The 20694-nt window shown below is 42.2% G+C and overlaps 1 long non-coding RNA gene across 1 annotated transcript; it reads left to right on the forward strand.

The window, feature by feature from the left end:
- Positions 1 to 293: 293 nt before the first annotated feature.
- On the forward strand, positions 294 to 667 carry LOC128309169 (uncharacterized). The gene is made up of 3 exons (XR_008288837.1): positions 294 to 376; positions 439 to 534; positions 611 to 667. It is a non-coding gene; the product is annotated as an uncharacterized LOC128309169 (long non-coding RNA).
- Positions 668 to 20694: the final 20027 nt, after the last annotated feature.

Below are 20694 nucleotides of genomic sequence, written 5' to 3' on the forward strand. Positions count from 1 at the left end.
TGTATGCGTGTGTTTCGTTCGGCCTCCTTGCCCGGTATTCTTCCATTACTTTTGATCGCTTAGGGCCTGCTCTGGGATTTGTCGTATACGACCAAGGACAAATACAAACGTATGGCGTTCTATGGAGGTGCTCTGAGAAATCCCGTAAAACTTGGTAAAACATCTGTCGTCATACAAATCATTTTGTTTTTTCTATAAACCTCGTGAAACTTGTCGTTCGCATAGCTAGCATATGTGCATCTTGGGTGTCAAAAACATCTGACAAGCGTTTTGGGGGGGAGAAATCAAAACAAATCCGTTAAATCGTCAACAACAACAAAAAATCAACAGTTCTGAATATTCATAATTCTGCAACCTTTTTTGGATCGATCGAACGGTACGTATTCTTCATCATAAAAAGTAATGTATTCATAATGTATTTAATCGTTTTTTTTTCAGAAATGCAACACATGAATGTTGAAAAGTTGATCAGTTTGGTTCAGAAGCGAAAGAAGTTGTGGTGCCCAACGGATCAGTGCTACAGCAAATCAAATGGTAATTAAATTTCAATGTTTCTTTTTAGGTTTTTTTTTATTCGAATTGGTTGTTGGGTCGAATATGTCTCTTTCAGCCTGTCCAGTCCCCTTCTCTACTGCCGCCACTTTTTCTACCGGAATTTAGGTCGACGTTTTCAACCTGGTCGGTTCTGGTGCTGCTAATCTGGTGGTTGTGCTCTTGCTTGTTAGATCCGAAAAAGAGAACCTCTAGGAAAAACATATATCGATCGCACTAAAACAGCGTTTTTTTAACCATAACGATGTAAGTTATTAAAATTGTAAGGTTAGGAATAAATACAACACTGGTAATAATATGTGAGTTTTAATACTGTTATTATGGTATAAGGTATTGAGAAACATACAGTTTTATAAATGTTAGAAAGGATATAATATATAATAAAACATCTTCCTCCGACATCCTCATATAACCATGAAACATTCTCGGCTGCCTCAACAGGTGCTCGAACAGGACGCTGAATTCTTCGCTTTCCGGACGGTGCATCATTATTTTTGCACAACTTTAATGGAAACAAATTGACTCACAAATTGTACGCGTAGGAAGAATCGAACGCGCGCGCTTTTTGTTGTGTTTGTATGTATGGCGTTCTTCTGCTAGGTTTGACGTCCTTCATGCTTTGACAGTTTGTCGTATACGACAACTCCTAGAGCACCCATAAAACATGTCGTTGTCGTTGGTCGTATACGACAACTCCCCAGAGCAGGCCCTTAGTCGATTTAATGTTGCCTGTTTTGTATTGATTTTATGCCGTTACTTCAATAAACTTACCATTTGGGGAATTCGTAGCAGTTGCCTAAGTAATATTCGGCTATAGTCTTGAGGAACTACACACAATTAATACGTATTTCACACAATATTGTCGAATAAAATGACCGCTTTCACTCCTAGCGATTATAATGCTCTTTCCATCAAAACGGAGCTGTCAAAACGCTTGCGTCAAAGGCTCAACGTCAAACATTGACATTTGAAACAACAGCGGTGTATTATTAAAAAAAGCTGGTTGTAGGCGGATATTTCGTGCGTTACAATTGTAGCATCTCTGCAAAAAAGCACATCTGCTAACAGTATGTTAACACATTGCATACCCTACAGGCGAATAGAGAAAAGGGTTCAGGCCACACACACGACAGCTGCAATTAGCATAACCTACCGCATACCGATGCAACAACCCAAGTAGGTCATAAACAAGCATTGCAGCACCAACAAGATAGGAAAACCATTAACCATAGCACAACATTTATTGTTGACACCAAGGCCATACGCAAAATAGAAAACGGAAGAGCTTTCACGCAATAACATTAAATACGGAAACACATTGTAAACACGAAAACCCAAAACCCGGAAGAACCCAACAGCCTCACATTTGTCAAACACATGATGGACAAATGTCGGCTGGACAGTAAAGAAATTGGTATAAATAAATCTGCCCGAGAAGCAAAGGTAGACAGTGCCGAGTTACAGCTTGTGACGGAGCATGTTACTGATGCAGCTCGAGATACAATCATCAGTAACCTAACGTGTCTCATTCTCTTGCAACTAATCGGTGTCCCCCTACCCGAGGTAAGGCCCCATATAGTTCTTAGCGCCAGCCAGCGCGCAGTGCCTAGTTGCGCCTCACTCCACGTCCGAAATCGCGGATATGCAATTTAGCATTTCTGCGCAAAGCGCCGCGCGCCGATCGACCCCAATAAGTATCGCGGGTTACGGAAGTTATCGCGTGCGTGTGTCAGCGATAAAAACCGAACGCTAAAACCGAACCTACCACACAATTATTTAGCAATTGTAAGTAAATTGTTTGCAAATATATTTTTTTTTGCAACTGTTAATCTGTTGTAATAATCGAGCATTTCTCTGTTTGTAATACCAGATGGCAGCGAAACAAATTTTGGAAGCCATTTCAGTTTGTGAGCAGCGCATTGAGGAAAACAAAAAGCAGACGTTTAAATTAACAATAGCTGAAGTGGAGATGAAAATGCTGCTAAAAAGTGTTTTACCAACAAATGTAACTCAACTGGCGTCCATTTCATCCACCAAACCAACATCAAATCAAAATAGCTATATAATTCAATGTCCAATCCCAAGCAACCTAAAGCAACATGCAACGCTACTTAGCGATAAAAAGAGCGCTTCAATACGATGTTCGAGAGCGAAGCGAAACAGTCGAAATGCAGCGCTGCCTCGTTGCCGAAATGTAGCGCTCATGCAGCCAATCCGGGAAACAGCGGCAGCTATCGTAAAGCTTTACAGATTAGCTGCAAGAGCGCTACATTTCGGCAATATGCAGCGCATGTATTGAAGCGCTCTTTTTATCGCTAAGTAGCGCTGCATGTTGCTTTAGGTTGCTTGGATAGTTTAAATGTGTGCGTGCAGTTAGCATTTTTATTTGTGTAAGTGAATCAGTTGACTGAAGAATGTGTGTATGTGTGTTAGTTTATATCGGCAATGAGCCTGTTTGACAGGATTGTTCCTGATATTTCTGCATGGCATGGTTTTGCAAAGGTTTTGCCCAGTACCTTAAACATGTTTTTATGTCCATGTCCTTAAAATTTGGATGTTCCGTTGACATGCTGCTTTCCTCCTCATCACTTCCTGATTCGTTTGCTGGTATTTCATTAGGAACGTGACAATTTGCTTCACTATTTCGATATGGTTTTGTTTCTGCCAAGGTTCTGTTTCCGGGCTCCTCGATGCTTACAGTTGGAATTTGTGGTGCCTCTTCGTTTGAGGTCCTTTTTTTCATATACACATCTCTTTTTCGGTATAACACACCAGACTTCCGCAACCTTTTTGCATTCATTTCACTATGTTTGCTTTATCACAACTAAATTCTCCAAGAACAAACCTCACGTACCAAAATATAGATTGCAAATGACATACACACACCTATATATAAACTTATACTGTGAGCAGAAAATGTTTCCATTAAGGCGATTTGCCGCAAAATCGCTGCAAAACCGCTGCAAAAGAGGTTGCTTGCAGCGAAACTTTTTCAGTCAACGTGAATCGCTGCAAAACCGCTGCAGGAGAGGTTGCTTGCAGCGAAATTTTTTCAGTCAACGTGAATCGCTGCAAAACCGCTGCAGGAGAGGTTGTTTGCAGCGAAACTGTTTGACTTCACGACATTGGCTTACAATTGGCTATAAGAGCGCTGCATGAGAGGTATCTTGCAGCATAACTTTTACAGCAGCGAAAATCGCTACATTATCGCTAAAATAGCGCTCTGCGAAACTTTAGCGTTAAAAGTAGCATGTGAAGCAAATATAGCTATAATGCAGCGCCTCATGCTGCTTGAGGTTGCTTGGGATGTTTCATGGTACAGAATTGACCTGCAAGGAACAGCTAGTGAAGAAAACGCAAAAAGGTCGACAATTAATTAGGAACGCTATCTTACTAGAGCGAACCAAAAAATTAGTTCTTTATTCGTTCACGTTTTCTAGCGGTAAAAAAGGGCGGCTCGCGCGTCGTCCTGCCCTTATATGCATTCTTTTTCGGTTAGTCCTTCACTCACCGCGGTACTCAGATATCCCGACCGTGAAGCTTTCTTCCGACAACTTCGTAAAGACGATATAATGTCCGACAGTGACAGCAGCGGTCGGTGTAAACATCGTTTGTTTACAACAGCTAGATTCCCTAGAAATCAGTCTTTCAGTCGCCGGAAAACTTTCGAATTATGGAGCATTGGCTGAAGGAGGAAATTAAAAGCAATAATCCAAAACAACGCACTCACGAAGCAATTGTTAAAATATTTTGCAGAACTTTTTTTGCTGAATGTAGTTGGGCCGGTGCTCCCAAAACCGGATATAATTCGAAAGTAGGTTTAGTAAAGTACCCGAATGTAATTAAAGTGCTGAGGGTGGTAGGACAATTCGATGATGTGAAAGAATTCGACACTTATTTCAAATGCAAACTTTATAATGCGAAAAGTGCTTGTAAATCAAAAGGCATTAGAAGAAGTGTTGTACATAAAGAAGATAAGCGAAAGATAGTTAAGTTAGATAATTAATTTGTTTTTCGTTTAGATTTTAAGTTAGGTTGCTCATTCGTCGCTGTTAATAATAAGTTCCTTATATGTATAATCTACCAGTTAAGTAGTTAGAGAGAGAACGTTACACGAATTTCCAATGAATGATTTGAACTGAATTGAATTTTTTCAAATATTAGTAGTACAATTTACTCGCCTAACTTATTGATTATTTAACCTAAATCATACAACACGTAGCTAAATGCAAGGCATTTCCTCCTTATATTTTGCCTTATCCCGGGTGTCGCTCAGGCTAACTATTAAGCGCGTCACTCATAAGGGCGTGGCTTAACGATGTAAGCGAACATACGAAAGGATGCGTGAGTGCGTGAGTGCGTGAGTGGATGCGTGCGAAAGGAACAGGTGCGAACGACTACTCACGCATCTACTATACGTTACTAAGCGAGCCGACTGCATCGGAAGTGCATAGGCACAACAAAGCGAGCGAGCTTAGCGCTAGGTATATGTAAGTTCAAATCCTTTAATTGTCAGGAGTTAGGACGAGTTATTTTGCCGAATTAATCAACACGAAATAATTAAGAAGGAAGACAGGAAGGAAAATGTTTTTCCTTTATGTAAGAGATAAACATCACTAAAACAAGATGTATGACAAATAATGGCTAAGTTTAGAAAATAAAACTTAAATCAGTCGTAAGGAGAAATTGAGTGCAGCTAACTATTTCAACCGAATTCTTTCGCAATCCTCGTAAGCCCTCTAATCCAGACGAAACCCTACCATAGGAAATTTTGTCGCTGCGAAGCGCGAACCCTGTCGGTGAAGACACCGTAGAGCGGCGACAATCGGCGGGCAATCTTGTTGCTCGGAGTCTGGCGGCACCGGGAGACCAGCAACCTTCGCGGCTGGTTGGTGCACGGCGGAACCCGGACAACAGTGGTGGCTCCAGAGAGGAACCTAGCAACCGTTAGGTTCCACGACGCTTAGTGGACGCTAGGCGCGCGGATACGTACCGCGAACAGAGACCAGGCGCGGTAGCGTGCACGGACGGTGTACGGCATTGCCTTCGGAGCTGGTTGAGCACGGACGGTGCTACCAGACCAGCGTGTGACATCGTCTTGTCGGGCAGGCGATCCAGCGTAAAGTCTCGTCAACCTTCGAGACGCGACAGGGTGCACAGACGGTGTACGGCATTGACTTCGGAGCTGGTTGAGCACGGACGGTGCGACCAGACCAGCGTGTGGCATCGTCGATTCCGGCAGTCCTAGCGTGCAAGCTCGAAAGCCAGAGCAAGAAGGTTGACTCCCAATTGGTCGAGATCGAGAGAAGATGGCGACCAAAGAAAAGTTCTTTGTGGATAATAAGAACGGAACATGTAGGCTGTGTACGGAGCCTGATGAGGCCGATGGCCATATGGTACAGTGCGATGACTGTGACCGATGCTTCCACCTGAAGTGTGTGAAACTCACTAAACCCCCTACGGCTAGTCAGGCGTTTTTATGTGTAAAATGTTCCTTACGTCTCAGTGTTAGTTCCCAGTCGCCTTCTACGTCAAAAGAGAAAGAACAAGGGACGTTCAACGGCGATGAAACACTGCTGATTATAGAGCTTACTAAAGTCTTGAAAAACTTCGGTGGCCCAAGACCTAACGAGAAGAACGTTGAAAGAAGACGTAGCTGGCTTATTAGAATTAGAGGGTGTATCTGATCCACTCAGAATGAAGTGGACTGGGGACATCCCAGCTTGCGATATGACTAGTCGCAGAGTGAAGCTAAACATTATGGGGGCGAATAATTTGGAGCATCTAATCAATGAAGTGAGAACGGTACAAAATCTAAATCTTCCCGTGCAATCCATCAACATAGAGGCAATAAAAAACGATTACCCACATCTGAAAAACGTGCCAGTTAATAGCTACACTAGCGTTCGACCAACAATACTGATTGGTTTAAAACACAGCCACTTAATCGTGCCCTTAAATAAGAAGGAAGGTCTATTGAACCAGCCAATTGCGATCGAAACCAAATTAGGATGGATTATTTTGGGAATGAAGAGACAAATAACAACGATACAGAAAGGCTGTTTATAATGAGAGAAGATGAGTGTATGGACGAAATGCTTAAACAATATTTTTCGACGGAAGATTTCGGCGTAAAGCTAACGGCTAAACCGGTATGCAGCGATGAAGACGAAAGGGCTCTAAACACTATTGCGGAAACACTGAAACATAAAGACGGAAGGTATGAAATCGGACTTCTCTGGAAGTCAGATAATATTAATTTCCCAGACAGCTACGCAAACGCTTTTGGAAGGCTGAAAAGTCTAGAAAGACAATTAAAAAAGCAACCGGAGTTGAAGGAATGGGCAATCCAAACGTTTAAAGAGTACGAAGGAAAGGGTTACCTACGAAAGCTTACTCCTTCAGAGTTACTGAAACCAAACCAACGTTTGTTCTACCTCCCGTGATCAATCGAAACCGTTTATAGTGATCAATCGAAACAAACCGGAACCGAAACCCAGAATCGTGTTCGACGCCGCATCAAAGGTCGAAGGAGTATCGCTAAACTCACAACTCCTACCGGGGCCGGATGCGTTAACCTCGCTTTTCGGAATCTTGCTTAGATTTCGCGAGGGGAAGATTGCCGTGGCGGGTGACATCAAAGAAATGTTTCACCAAGTGAAAGTGCGTCCCGAAGATCAACAAGCGCAGTGCGTCCTATGGCGCGGATGCAATGAAGAAAAACCGCCAGATATCTACACAATGCAGGTGCCACCTGCTCACCAGCATGCGCCCAAGCAGTGAAAAATGAAAACGCTCTGCGCTGCAAGCAATCCTACCCGAAGGCTTACAAAGCCATATTGAATCAACATTACGTAGACGATTACATCGACAGTTTTTCCACCGAGAATGAAGCTAAAGAAACTACCGAGCAAGTCATCACCGTCCACGATCACGCTAGTTTTTTTATACGTAATTTTATCAGCAATTCGGAAAGTCTGCTAAGAGCAATCCCTGCGGAAAGACGACAATGTGGTGAATCAGTCGTGACTTTCGAAGAGAAACATGCGGCTTATGACAAGATACTCGGAATATATTGGAACGTGGTATCCGACTGCATAGGGTACAACATTTAACACGAAAACATCCGCACCGATCTCCTGTCCATCCAGAACACGAAAAGAGAGGTCCTAAGTTTCGTAATGAGTATCTACGATCCCTTAGGCCTAATCAATTACCTAACGATTCAAGGAAGAATATTGTTACGATCGATACACAGAGCAATGACCGATTGGGATGAACGTATACCAGAAGATCTTGGAACGAAATGGCGTGAATGGTTAACGGTAATGAAAGAAGCAAATCTATTCGAAGTGCCACGATGCGTCATACCGGCGAACACACAATCCATTGAACTACACACGTTTGTAGACGCATCGGAAGAAGCATTCGCGGCGTGCGTTTACCTCTGATGTTTAAACGGGCAAAGGTACACGACGCACCTACTTGCTGCAAAAGCGCGAGTGGCTCCCTTGAAACTCCTATCTATCCCACGACTCGAGTTGCAGGCAGCTGTGCTGGGAGTGCGACTCACAAACCAGGTAAAAGGGGAACTACGAGTGGCGATACAAAAGACAGTCTACTGGAGTGATTCACAAACGGTACTAGGTTGGATTGTAAACCGCAAGAGAAAGTACCATCAGTTCGTCGCCCATCGAGTCAGCGAAATCCTCGAGACTTCTGCCATGGATCAATGGCGATGGGTGCCCACTAAAGAAAATCCTGCCGACCAAGCAACGAAGATAACGGTGACTAACGATGCATGGAAGCATGGCCCGTTATTTCTACTGGAAGAAGAATGCATGTGGCCACAGGCTCGCATAAAGCCTACAACGGAAGAGGAACGCGTTACGCACCACTCTGAAGGATGCAACCTGCTGGACGAGGACAACTACTCGGACTGGAGGAAACTGGTGCGCCACGGAGTCATTCTTCGAAAGTTCGTCAGTTATCTAAAGGACAAGAAAGAGTTTTCACTAATCACAAGAATGTCGGATGTATAGGCGGTTAAAGCGATGATGTACATCAGGGCGCAGCGCGAGTGCTTTCCAGCGGAGTATTTTTCCTTTTTTTTTTCTTTCCAGCTCACGCAGGTAATTTTCCTTTCCGTACATCTAATAACGTAATCTTTGTTGCAGGTCGCTTATAAATTCCACTGGCGGTTTGGACGCTTGCCTGTGTTACTTGACCGTCCTGGGCCCTAACTACATCGATCACGCGTCCCTTTGGCCAACTGTTCCGCGGCAAACAATTGTCGACTACTACTACTACATCTCCCACCTGAATCGGCCGCACCGACTCGAACCACTTCGACCGACGGGTCAGCGTGGGGAGGTATTCTGATACCTATCTCCTCCTGAATACGTCAGCGTTGCGTTGGGCGGCTCTCCACGCTGATTTAGCGGCGGTACCACTGTCGTCAAATACGGCGGGCGGCTTGCACCCGTTGGAGCTTCCGAGTAGTAGATGGTTTGGTGTGATCGGTGTGTCCATCTCGTCGTCCAACGGCACGTATGTAAGTGGTCTCGAGTTGATGATGAACTCGATTTCCGTTAGCGTCGACATCAGCACCTCGTCCGTCGGTTTTCGTGGAAGCTCAAATTGATCCAGCACTTTCTTTACAGACCGGACCAGTCTCTCCCAGCATCCGCCAAAATGTGGTGTGGCTGGCGGATTAAAACTCCATTTCATCTCGGGCCCAACGAATTCGTCCATCATCGCGTTAACATCCACTCGCAAGTTAACATCCTCGAGCTCCCGAGCCGACCCGACGAAATTGGTTCCCCTATCGCTGTTCGTCTCTATCGACTCTCCGCGCCTAGCGATGAAGCGCCGAATGGCCATAATGCAGGACGCCGTTGTGAGGGAGTGAGCCATCTCCAAATGGATAGCTCTGCACGTCAGACAAGTGAATATGACTCCCCATCTCTTCTCTACTCGTCTTCCTACGGCAACCAGGAGGGGTCCAAAATAGTCCACGCCTGTAAATGAAAAGGCTCGTTGCCCGACCGCAACTCTTTGGGATGGTACGTTTCCCATCGAGGGAGGCTCTGGAGTGGCTCCGTCTATTATGCATCGCTGGCAGGACTTACGTATACGGTTGTACTCACCAAGGACCCGGGGTATATAATAGCGAGCTAGCAGCTCGCTAACAACCGTGCGGTGGTTACAGTGCCGGTATTGTTCGTGGTAGCTGAGTATCAGCAACTCTGTTCCACGATGCTTCCGAGGGAGGATAATCGGTTGCTGCAGTGTTTCGCTGGCCGACAACGTCCCGGCCAGGCGCCCTCGCATCCTTATTATTCCGTGTTCGTCGAGTACCGGCGATAATTTGTAGAGAGAACTATTCTTCTCCACCCTGCTCTTCCACGGCTGCAACTGAGAGGGATCCTTCTTTCTTTTGGATTGTCAGAGGAGAGAATCTTCATAGAGAACCCACATCCGGCCAAGGATGCCTGTTAAAACAGGAACCACCATAGTCAGGGAACTGTCCGATTCGCCGGAGTGCCTACGGACTAACAACTCCTCTAGCCTCAGAACCTATGCTGGATGGCCCGTTAGGACATTTACGTCAGCGATAGAGGGATCCTTCTTCAAAGAGCGTATTTCACACGCATACACGTCCGCCTGTATCTGGGTGATGATGATCTTCTCGGCACGTGCCAGCTCTTCTTGTGTTAGCGGTTCACCTAAAATGACATCTTTCCTGATGGCACGACGGACATTAGTGACAAATCTTACCACATACGCAACTGCCCGTAGAAGCCTTCTCCATTTCGAGAAACGATGGAAATTAATGAGAGGCTCCTGTACCGTATGATGCAACACGTTGGGACGTAGTTCTTCGGGGGTGTCTGGAGATGTTGTTTCCGAGCCAGGCCAGAGTGATTCAGAGCCCCATAAGAAGCTCGGACCGTTGAACCAGCGACTAGTAGGCGATAGATCCGGTGTTTTCGTCCACTTGGTCCCGTCATCAGCTACGTTCAATTTCGTTGGGATCCAACGCCATTGCTCAACCTCCGTTGTTTCGAGCAGTTCTCCGACCCGAAATGCTACGAACTGGTTATAGCGACGATGATCAGAACGCAACTGTAGCATATCTGCTATACAGTCTTAAAAACATTCACCCCATGTCTTATGTTGAGATTCACCCCATGCTCCTCTATCAAGATATTAGAACCAGAACTGCAATAAACAATTAACGCAAATAGCATAAACCTCAGGCGCAACTAGAACAAACATTAATCGCTCACAAGTTACAGGCACTCATTCAATGCACACAAGTTGCAGGTACAAACCCAATAGGCAAAACATAAAAAACATACACCATAGAAGCGTCGACCGCGCAAAGAGCTTACGCAAACCCAATCCATACCCGATCAATACGCAGCGTAAAAAAAACCCATCGCGACCTCATTGCAAGACAGTACAGGTGCGCTTCACGCCAGAGTTGCAACCTTTGCAATAAAGCAATAGACCCTATTGCTTGACTTGGTTCAAGTTAACAACAGGAAACGACCTGTCCATACATAGCTTATATGAAACAGAACTAAGCCGCCCAATAAATAAGAACTAGAACTCAAGAAAACAATTAAACCAACCAATCAAAATTCAGACAAACAAAAGCATCAAATTTCAACTAGTTCGATATCTAGGTTAATGGAAAATTCCATCAAATTTGTACTCACGATGTTTACCCGTAATTATGTTATAAAATAAAGATTGACAATTGACTAGGCAGTCACTCGGAGTCACTCGCAGCTACGTGCACACGCTGTTACTGTCGTAGTTGATCGTTATGCTCAACTAAAGAAGTCTAGTGTTTTATTGGGGACTCTGTCCCAATCCGTACTGAAAGAAATGTAGACCTATACATGGTGTGTTGTCCCGTGGTGATCACGTATGACCGTGTTGTATCTATGGGACAAGCAGTTATATTACATGGCGACCGTGACCATAAGCTGCAATCGTCGGAAAGAAAAACGCAACAGTGATCGACCTAAAACGAGCGATGAAAAGTGTTGAAAAAAAAAATTGACAAGTACAGTGCCCGTGGCATTCGTCTGTGGTCTTCATAATGTAAAGTGCAGATATAGTATGATCAGCGGGAATCGACAAGTACGAGTGTAAAAGAAAAAAAAAACTTTACGTGGATTGAAAGCTACGTCACAAGTGCAGAAATAGGAGATCCAAAGTGAAACATGGCAAATGAGTAGCGGAGAAACAGACTAGGTGCATACCAAATTGTTTAGCGACAAATCTCTACGGATGCTAGACAAATTTGAGAACCGTGGTTGTAGCATGTTCTGTTGTCGAGCACCTTTAGCTTTAGTTGCCGAGGACGCCTATCATCCTGCCTTAGAGCTGGCTTTCTCGGTCGCCTCCACCCCAGCGGACCGACCCACTCGTACATCGTCCTGCGAGTTAAATTTTAAAAAGCTTGACTGTGCGAAATTCGGGCGCCTCATAAATATGCATGACTGGAGTTTCCTGGATGCGGCTCCTTCGATTGACGATGCTGTCGCTAACTTTACGTCAGTTATGTTATCATTCCTTTCTATATGTTGTCCCTTTCTTACCCTTCCTCCCAATCCTCCGTGGTCGGACAGGCACCTTCGTTCACTCAAGTCGGACCTTAATCGGGCGCGTCGTGCTTATCGCATGCACCGGTCTCAGTACCATCTGCGTGTTTTTAAGTACGCCGCAGCAGCTCACCGTAGCTACAATCGGATTTGTCTCCGCACCCATATCGCGCGCATCCAATCCCGCTATCACTCCAACCCTAGAACGTTTTGGCACTATGCCAATAAACGCCGCGGCCAGTCCGGCATCCCGTCCACTATGACCTCCGGCAACCGTTCTATTTCTTCCCCTTTGGCGATAAGTAATTTGTTCGCGCGTCACTTTGGCGGTCTTTTTGTTGATCCCGACCAATCGACCGCGTCTCTTTCGTCCGGACTATCGAGCGTTCCCCGCGACGCCATCAACGTCAGCACCGTCCAGTGTGATGTTCCGTTGGTCCACTCCGCCCTCAGCAAGCTGAAGCGTTCCTTCTCCCCTGATCCTGATGGCATCCCCTCCTCCGCCCTCATAGACGCCAAGGAGGCTGTGGCTCCCGTTTTAACTCGCCTTTCCATAAGGTCGGTGACTACGGGTGTCTTTCCCGCTCTATGGAGATCTGCTTGGATGATTCCCATCCACAAGAAGGGATGCCGAACTTCCCCTTCCAATTACCGAGGCATCTCAATCCTTTGTGCACCGTCCAAAGTCCTCGAATCTGTCATCCATTCCGCTATTCTTCCCGTCGTCTCTCCGCTTATCCCATCTTCCCAACACGGCTTTATGCCGAGACGGTCCACCCTGTCGAACCTGATGTCGTTGATGCTCGTCCTGTTCCCTAACCTCATTGCTGGTAGGCAGGTCGATGCCATCTACACCGACTTTAAGGCTGCCTTCGACTGCTTGTCCCATAGGCTGCTCCTGGCTAAGCTCGAGCGTATTGGTTTCAGCGGGCCTCTTCTCCTCTGGTTCCGTTCCTTCATTGAAGGCCGCACTTACAGAGCAAGGGTTGAGGGGGTTCTCTCTGATCCATTCATCGGCAAGTCGGGAGTTCCTCAGGGTAGTGTCCTGAGTCCCTTATTGTTTTCCCTTTTCATCTCGGACTGCATCAGCTCTCTCCCTCCAGATGGGTGTCTGCTGTATGCCGATGATGTCAAGTTCTTCCTTCCCGTGTCTTCGTCCCATGACTGTCACTCCCTTCAACACTTTGCTGATGCGTTTGCTGGGTGGTGCACTGCCAACGGTCTCATTCTTTGTGTCGACAAGTGCTGCGTCATCTCTTTCGGTCGCTCCCCAGTCAGGAATCATCATTACGAGCTCTGTGGCTCCACACTCCCACGAGTCTCTCTTGTTAAAGACCTTGGGGTGTGGCTCGATGACAAGCTGTCTTTCGAGCCTCAACTCAACTCGGTCATCGAGCGAGCCAGCAAGGTGCTGGGCCTCATATTTCGTATGGCGTCTGAGGTTCAGGATCCGCTGTGCTTGAAGGCTCTGTACTGCTGCTGGGTGCGTCCTATTCTGGACTACGCCGCGGTCGTTTGGTCGCCTGTGGGTGCCACCGCGTTGGACAGGTTGGAGAGGGTGCAACGGAAATTCACGCGTCTTGCCACCAAGCGCTTCCTGGGCAACCCTCGCGCGACCTTGCCTTCCTATCCATTGAGGTGTCGGCTGCTGGGCTTGGAGAGCCTCAAGGTTCGCCACAGTCATGCCCGCGAGTTGTTTATCGCCAATATTCTCCTGTCGAATATCGACTCCCCTATCCTACAGGCGGCTATCCCGTACTACATCCCTTCCTACCGCTTACGCGTTCGCCCTCCTCTCCTTATCCCCCTACGTCGTACGCGGTTTTCTTTGAGCGATCCGTGGATACGTGCGCTCTCAGACTTCAATTCGGTGGGCGATCTGTTCGACCACAACATAACTATAAACAGTTTCCGCTCCCGTCTTTTGTCTTCCAATCCTTAATGTCTTGTTTTACCCTCCCCTCTTTCAGTCCTTTGTATAGTTTTTTTTTTCTGTTTCTTCCACGTCTTTGCTCCCTTCGTGTTTAGCTTTATGTTATTAGACTGTAAGACCTCAGTAATTGTATAGCCCTTGTGGCAAACAATTTGACAAATAAAATGAAATGAAATGAAATGAGTTTCATCTGCAATCTTGCAATGGAAAAGTGCGTGAATTCAATCGCTGGATGTGAGTCTAGAGAACCAATCATTCTGCATAGAGTCACAGACTTGTTATTGAGAACGGATCATAAGTGACAGACGTGACAAATACTTTATTCGGTGTGTAAAAGAGCTAGACGTTTACTAGTAGCGAAACACTAAAAATGACATACAACGGCAGTGTAACGTTTTTAAGAAATCAGATTATTACAGTGTAATATGTATAATTACAATGGTGCGCAGAAAATGTGTAAACGACGTATAAAAACTTTCATCTCGCTTAGTGAAAGATATGTGCAAGATGATACATGCAAGTAGTATGTACACAAAATTCGAGTGCGGTTATTCCGAAATGAATAGTGACAGAGAAGATACAGTGACAGTGAAAGTGATACTAAAAACAATGAAATTGTACTGGTGAAGGAAGAACAACGCAATGTTAAGAAGAGCAGAGCAAATGGAAAAAAGACAGTGACTTTAATCTAATAATAGTGCAAACTGCTAGAAAAGTGAATTGAAAGTAAAATGCAGAAGGAAGTCAGAGTGTCGAAAACAGGGGAACTTCAATTTATCACAATGTTCGACAAATTCGACCATAAACCTTCGTTTAGTGGGGACGCCCAAGTAAAAGTGATGAACATTTTAGAAAATCACAGTCAAATCCACGAGAACCATGATTGGAAACTGTGGTTAATCGTAATATTGTGTGTGTGTCAACTAGTATATGCACTATGGAAAGCATATAAAGCAATAATGAAAAAACAAACTGTAAGAGCAATACAAATTGCAAACCCAGCTCGAGTGTAAATCGACAATGGGAATAAGACACTTATAGTGCAGTAAACAAGTAAAAAAAATGCTAAAACTAGTGGAAGGCGAGACCACGGATCATAAACTTGACCGGCGGGATCCCAAGAGACAGGAGTCTCCAACGAGGAAGAAATACATGTACATATGGATGAGGATTATCCGGAACAGCTACAAGCGACGAGGATGACATCGAGCACCATTAAACACGCTATATTGAGTAAAGTATAAAATAAGCGATTTTTATAGTAAAATGAAATAAGAAATAATCATAAACAAAAGTTAAAGGTCATGCAAAAAGTAAACGATTCAGTAACGGGTGCAAATGGACATTATCGACAATTATATACACAGGTTGAAAAACATTTTAAGCAACTTTAAAAAAGCACCTAATCGACGTTACAGGCATTCTACCTTAACCAATAGATTGCACGAAGTAAAATTAGTATATAACAACATTATAACATTAGTAGACGACTTGGAGGAAGGTAAACAAAAATTTGCACTAAAAGTAGCAAGAGAAATTGTTGCTAATATCAGAGCAATTATATTACAAAAACTAGAAGGAACAAAATTAATATCGTTTAAAACAATTGCACTAATAATTTTAAAACTTGTAATTTGGAATAAAAAAGCAAAAATGGCTACTCTCGATATGAAAACAGCCACAGCATTGGTACAGGTATACAATGGAGAGGCTGACAAATTAAACACTTTTATTGATTCAGCACATCTAGTGAAAGATTCTATACCAGTTGAACAAGGAGCAATGCTAGTAAGATTCCTAAAAACAAGATTAGCAGGTAAAGCAAGAATTGGTTTACCACAAAGTATAGTAACATTTAAGGAACTAATAGAAGATGTCAAAAGCAGATGCGAGGAAAAAACAGATCCTCACAAAATCATAGCAGAACTTAAAGCGGTTAAGAAAAGGGAACCGAAAGCAATGTGTGACGAGATAGAACTCCTCACAATGAAACTGAAATAGGTCTACTTACAGCAAGAAATACCAAGCAAAATTGCAAACGAAATGGTAATCAAAGTAGGAGTAGATACCCTCATAGAAAAAACTACAAACCAAGAAACAAAAATATTACTGAAAGCCAGACCCTTTACCTCAATATCAGAAGCAGTACAAAAACTGCTAGAAAATGAAAGCGCAACCACGCACGCTCAAGTGCTATACAATAGGCAAAATAGATACACACCCCGTTTCCACTCTCAAAACAGCTACCAACCGCGATTTAGTAGTAATAACAACTACAATAACAGATATCCACAAAACAACTACGAAAGACCCCGAAACCCTAACAATAGAATGCGAAACAGCGACAATTACAGACGCAATTTTTCGCAAAATCAACAACAGAACAGGTACAGGAATGGAGCATTTAGTTCCAATCCTCGAAACACGGGATATAACAACCCAAGAGACAGGCTAGCTATAACCCATTACAATGGAAATAACACCAATGCTAGACGAGTCTACATTGCTCAAGAGGAACAAGAGCCCGAAAATGTTTGGAGACAGAATTCTAGATTGAATTCCAATATGGCCCAAGGCAGAGAAACTTACCTTAGCAACAGAGGTAACAATTTTTTAGAAGATCGAACACAGTCCACAACAGATTGCCAATCCTTGCAGTAAATTTATCTGCATGTAACTATGTCAAACTAAAACTTGATATGGCTAATGATGAGTATTCAACTGTCATTGTGGACACAGGAGCTGACATATCACTATTTAAAGTTGATAAAGTCAAACCTAAACAACAAGCATATACGGACGAAAGAATAAATCTGACTGGAATCTCAAACAAAACAATCAGCACTCTAGACACAACCATGACTAAAATACATTTTGAAAATAACTCATTAGAACATAAATTCCATTTGATAACGAAAGACATTGAATTAAATGCAGACGGAATTCTAGAAAGAGACTTTTTTACAAAACACAGATGTAACATTGATTATGAACACTGGTTATTAAATTTTATACATGAAGGAGAAACAATCTCACACCCAATCGAAGACAATAGAGAAAGAAATTTTATGCTACCAATGCGAAGTGAGGTAGTACGCAGGATTTATTTACCAACATTGACAGAAGATTCAATAATTTTCTCTCAACAAATCCAAGCAGGTGTATTTTGCGGAAATACAATTATTTCCAAAACTAATCCATTTGTAAAATTTATAAATACAACTAACGAAAATGTAGTCATCAATGAAAATAACTTTTTCCCTACAATAGAACCACTGAGAAATTTTTACATCCTAAATACAACTCGTAGCGAGCCAATGAAAGATAATAGCCGTCTTAACAGTATTTTAGAAACCATCAAGATTGAAAACATTCCTACATATGCACAGAAAGAATTTAGGAAAATCATAAATACATATTCAGATATTTTTTGCACCGAAAATGATCCAATCACTACAAACAATTTCTACAGTCAGGACATAATACTTAAAGATAATATTCCATCATACATACCAAATTACAAACAGATACATTCTCAAACTGAAGAAATAAACAACCAAGTCCAAAAGTTGTTACAAAATGACATAATAGAACTTTCTGTATCATCTTACAACTCACCGATCCTTTTGGTACCAAAGAAATCGGATGACGTTAATAAAAAGTGGAGATTAGTCATAGATTTTCGACAATTGAATAAGAAAATCCAACCAGACAAATTTCCACTACCACGGATTGACACTATACTGGATCAACTAGGAAGAGCCAAGTACTTTAGTACTTTAGACTTAATGTCAGGCTTTCACCAGATCCCTCTCGAAAATGACTCACGCAAGTTTACAGCATTCTCAACCCCGTCTGGACACTTTCAGTTTACCAGAATGCCATTTGGATTGAATATAAGTCCAAATAGTTTTCAGAGAATGATGGCGATAGCCATGGCCGGGCTAACACCAGAACTTGCTTTTGTATATATAGACGATATAATCGTTACTGGATGTAGTGTACAGCATCATATCAGTGCCTTAGTTAAGGTTTTCGATAGACTTAGGACATATAATCTAAAGCTTAATCCGAAATAGTGTAGATTCTTTAAAACAGAAGTAACATACTTAGGTCATAAAATAACAGATAAGGGAATTTATCCGGATGACGCAAAATTTGATACAATCAAAAGCTATCCTATTCCAACCAATGCAGACGAAGCAAGACGTTTTGTCGCATTTTGTAATTATTATCGTAAATTTGTACAGAATTTTGCTAAGATTGCAAAACCCATCAATAAATTAATTAAGAAAGATGTTAAATTCGAATGGACCCATGAATGCCAAGAAGCTTTCGATAAATTGAAACAAAGTCTACTTTCACCTACAATTTTGCAATACCCAGATTTTACCAAACAGTTTATAATTACCACAGATGCATCGGATATGGCATGTGGTGCAGTACTATCACAAATTACGAATGGAAACGATTTACCAATCGTGTTTGCGAGTAAAAGTTTCACACCAGGAGAAAAAAATAAGCCAATTATCGAAAAAGAGCTTACTGCTATACACTGGGCAATCAATTATTTTAAGCCTTACGTTTATGGTCGAAAATTCAAAATACGAACAGACCATAGACCACTTGTATATTTATTTGGTATGAAAAACCCTACTTCTAAGTTAACTAGAATGAGATTAGATTTAGAAGAATTTGATTTTGAAATAGAATTTTTAGCGGGAAAAGCTAATGTTGCAGCAGATGCACTCTCAAGAATAGTACTTGATTCTGAGGAATTAAAAGCATCACTCCCCAAAAACAAAGAAGCCGCTCAAACCGTACCAATAAAAAGTACGATATTAATGGTAACAACCAGAGCAATGACAAACCAGAAACGAAACGAAACAAAAAAGGAGTGTCATAAAAGGAAGATAACCAATCGCGGATTGATCAACCAGCGATGTGGCAAACAGATAAACCCACAGAGGTATCCAAACTATTGAAACTAAAGTCGACAAAAACAATGAAAGGAATAGAACTCGAAATATATTATCACAAAGAGAATAAAGCGCTAGGGTCGATAATAATCCCCATAAAAGAAAATTCACATGGAAATGGAAGTCAAACATTAGAGTTTGCTTTTTTAAAAATGTGTAAAATTGCAAAACGATATAAAAGAAACAAAATAGCTATGTCTAATAAAGACATCTTATTCAAATATTATTCCCATGAAACCGTGAAGGAAATTGCCAACAAATCCATTTCAGGTTGTAACATCATTCTGTACATTCCAACTAGATGGATAACAGAAAGGGAAGAAAGGCTGAGAATAATCAACGATTATCATATGACCCCTTCGGGAGGACATATAGGCCAATACAGACTATATTTGAAATTAAGAGAAAAATACAGATGGAAAAATATGAAAGAAGACATAAAAAAGTTTGTAAGAAATTGTCAAGCATGCATAGTTAATAAGACAAATAGGCATACGAAAGAGGAAACAGTTGTGACGACAACTCCCTCGAAACCATTTAGCGTAATTTCAATAGACACAGTAGGACCATTACCCAAAACCGACAATAATAATCGTTACGCAGTAACAATTCAATGCGAACTCACTAAATATGTAGTAATAATACCGATTATTAACAAGGAAGCAAATACAATAGCAAGGGCTTTAGTCAAAAATTTTATTCTTACTTTCGGAAACATCTTAGAAATTAAATCAGATCAAGGATTAGAATACAATAACGAAATTCTAAGAAAAATCGCTGAAATTTTAGAATTAAAACAAACCTTTGCTACAGCATACCACCCACAAACAATAGGATCTTTGGAAAGAAATCATAGATGTCTCAACGAATATTTAAGATCATTTTCCAACGACCACCATGATGATTGGGATAATTGGACAAAATTTTATGAATTCGTTTACAACACCACAACCCATACAGACACCAACTATACTCCATTTGAATTAGTTTTTGGCAGAACAGCTAATTTACCCCAAGAAATATACAAACAAAAAGTAGATCCAATTTATAATATTGAACAATACTATAATGAAATGAAATTCAAGCTTAAAAAATCACACGAAATAGCCAGAGGAAATCTTATAGCTGCAAAAGAAAAAAGAAAAGTTGCATTCAATGAAAAATTAAACCCCATACACATTAAAATAGGTGATAAAGTATATTTATCAAATGAAAACAGAAAAAAATTAGATCCATTATACATAGGACCATTCATAGTAACAGAAATTGAGAATACTAATTGCACCATTAGAAATTGTACCACACAAAAGGAAACAACAGTACATAAAAACAGGTTAATTAAATATACAGGAGAATAACTTCAATCATTATCATTCCTTACGTTATTCTACTAAAAGGGGGGAGGTGTAGCATATCTGCTATACAGTCTTAAAAACATTCACCCCATGTCTTATGTTGAGATTCACCCCATGCTCCTCTATCAAGATATTAGAACCAGAACTGCAATAAACAATTAACGCAAATAGCATAAACCTCAGGCGCAACTAGAACAAACATTAATCGCTCACAAGTTACAGGCACTCATTCAATGCACACAAGTTGCAGGTAC

This window comes from Anopheles moucheti, unplaced genomic scaffold, assembly GCF_943734755.1.
Source record: "Anopheles moucheti unplaced genomic scaffold, idAnoMoucSN_F20_07 scaffold_38_ctg1, whole genome shotgun sequence".
In the NCBI taxonomy this organism is placed as follows: domain Eukaryota; kingdom Metazoa; phylum Arthropoda; class Insecta; order Diptera; family Culicidae; genus Anopheles; species Anopheles moucheti.